The sequence below is a fragment of the Cynoglossus semilaevis genome, unplaced genomic scaffold, assembly GCF_000523025.1.
Source record: "Cynoglossus semilaevis isolate Cse_v1.0 unplaced genomic scaffold, Cse_v1.0 scaffold1121, whole genome shotgun sequence".
Classification (NCBI taxonomy): Eukaryota; Metazoa; Chordata; class Actinopteri; order Pleuronectiformes; family Cynoglossidae; genus Cynoglossus; species Cynoglossus semilaevis.
Genome location: NW_007585180.1, coordinates 3,769 through 6,454, shown reverse-complemented (window position 1 = coordinate 6,454; position 2,686 = coordinate 3,769). Strand labels below are relative to the sequence as shown.

Genomic DNA, 2,686 nt, shown 5'->3' with positions numbered 1-2,686 from the left:
ATGTGTGTGTGTGCCTGCCTCCCTGAGTGTATGTGCATGTGTATGTGTGTGGGCGCTCCAGCCAAGGTGAGGTCAGCTTGCAGCTAAAAGCTAATAGCCGTGAATGGCTTGTAGAGCTGTTGACTCAGTGACTCCACAGTCAATAGAAAGACAAGAAAAACCTGAACGACTCCTGAGTAGCGGCGTCAACACTTCTCTGATTTGCCGCCAGTAAATTGTAGGACATGCGGGCTCCAGGAATCCTTCTAAAAAACAGTTGTTAGCGGTTGTTGTTGAAGGAAATAAAAATAATAATAGGAATTATTTCGAATGGTGGGAAAAAAAAGTGTGAACACGAGCAGTAGCAGCGTGTTCTACATATGGTGCATGGTTGTTCTCAGTGTTTTGCCGCTTCCTCCCACACGTACAGGATTATATAAAAATTCCTTTCTTGTGCCCTCGTTTACACGGCGACGATACAATGCGGCGACTGTAGCCTCCGGATACGCGGCGTTTAGGTGGAGGCGGCGCAAACAAAAGCCGCAGAATACAACTCCAGTACCTGTAGTACATATGCCGGGCCTGTATGTGGCACTGTGTCAACCACGCTGTAACATTATAACGATGGATAAATTTGAACCGGACGTTCCGAAAACGGAATGAGAACCCACGGCGTGTGCGTACGCATAAACCTTGCAAACAAACTTAAAAAATGAAAAACGTAAAGGCAGATATAGCTTACTGTAGCGCAGTGTTTCCCAACCTTAACATTGCACATACGTAACATCGGCACACCACCGAACAAAAATCGCACAAAAAGTATATACGATGAAATATAGTAATATTCCCGTTTAAATTTACTAAAAAATGCTAAACTCCCCTTTAGCAGAAGACAATGCTGATATACTGGCAGGAATTGAAGAAAGACACAAATATCTTTTCTTAGTTTTTATAACCATCTACTGCCACTTAGTGGAAGAGGATAAATATTAGTTATCGGGCATTGGATAATTTTCCGCCGCACACCTAATGATCTCCCGTAGCACACCAATTAGCCAAATTAGCTTCTCCAGGTTTCCGCCATTGCTGTGATTGTATGGCACCGATCGGAGTTACTGGTGTAAAGGTTACGGAGAGAGGTAATCTCTACGGAGAGACTCGTAATCGTCTCTTAATATTTTTTTTCCACCAAATTGCGAAAATGACAACATTTGACGTGTTTGGCCTCCTTTTCGGATGATGTCAAATTGTTGGTTAAATTAGGTTTCCTGGTCTGTCTGTGTGTGTGTGTGTGTGTGTGTGTGTCAAACCATAAGAAACCATGAGCGACTGTAATCTACGGCTCTTGATTTACATTACTAGGTCGACTTTTTCAACTTTTACAGCGAAAATCTCCCCACATTGGGCAAACACTGGGCTCTCGCCGTATAATTTGAGTCTTGTTAAACTTCAGATCAGCCTCAGCTCTCAGCATCAAGACTCCACGTTTCCTTTTTTTTTTTTTAATTTTTGTAATTTGACTCCGTGGGCCAGGTTGTAATTTACTGTAATTCAGGCCAAAGCAGAATAATAATTGATACAGCTCAGAGTTGGGAAGAAATTAGTCCCGTGATGAATGTGATGTGATGATTTCGTGATTGAAACTGAACTGAGAAAAAAGCCTGTAGTTATAATACATGCCAGTGGGGGGCGCTACTGCTCATTCTGACATTTTTTCAATCGTTGCTGCTGATCTAGGATCTGCGATTTGTACCTTTTGTGTTTCATGGTATTTTCTAATATAAATCAAAAAATGGATTGTTAGCATCATAGCTAAGTTTGCTAACCAAGTTTCTCTCCGCCTCTCTTTCAGATGGTGGGTAAAATAGGCGGAGAAACAATTTCCCACCTCAACCCCATCGGGGAGTGTTGACGCCTCCCTGTATTACCCGGGACAGAAACGACCAGGAGAGGACGGAGGTGAGGACGAGACACGCGAGAGGGACAAAACAGTTACCGTTGTTTGCACTGCGTCATGAGATTACGTGATCGAAAACCATATGCAGTTTAGGGGTTCCCAACCCCAGGTTCCTGGACCATTTCTGGTCCATGGATCATTCAGTATCAGGCCACATCGATTTTAAAAGGAACTCCAGTCATTTTCATTTACGTCCTTCCTTTCAAAATAATACGTCTTACAGATTTCACCATGCCTTAACGAGGTCGGGGACCCACTCTTTGTCCATCTTCCACCACCCAATCGGAAAACTGTTGAGCCTGAAGATTGAATTAACTTTTTAGTTAGCATCTTTACCATTGCTAACGACTGGTCTACAGGAGGCGTTAGTAGACACAAAACTCCCCCCCAAAAATCTATCGCTGATCACAAAAGGTCACATGATCCCTGTGTCCAGCTGTGAACACGAATATCAATTTGAAAAACAGCAGTCGATTGCAGATTGTTTTCAAATCGGCGTTTTCTTTTTTTTTTTAAATACACGTCAGTTTTGTACACAGCTTATTCATTCCTGTCCGTCTGTCTCCGTTTGCAGGTAATCAGCTAGCAGCCATGGGCCATCAAAGGTAAACGCAGCTAACATGCTAACCTGTCCATAGCTGTAGTAGTTGAGGTTGAATGTGCTTTGTGTGTAGCGCTAGAGAGAGAGAGAGAGAGAGAGAGAGAGAGAGAGAGAGAGAGAGAGAGAGAGAGAGAGAGAGAGAGAGAGAG

At 43.2% G+C, this 2,686-nt stretch overlaps 1 long non-coding RNA gene across 2 annotated transcripts in view; it reads left to right on the top strand.

Moving 5' to 3' along the window:
* The window catches only part of LOC107988137 (uncharacterized), a 5,332-nt gene extending 3,450 nt beyond the window's left edge, over window positions 1–1,882 (top strand). For both annotated transcript variants that reach the window (XR_001759810.2, XR_003049105.1), the window contains exon 3: window positions 1,832–1,882. This is a non-coding gene — a long non-coding RNA (uncharacterized LOC107988137). The remainder of the gene's footprint in view (window positions 1–1,831) is intronic.
* The last annotated feature ends 804 nt before the right edge of the window (window positions 1,883–2,686 follow it).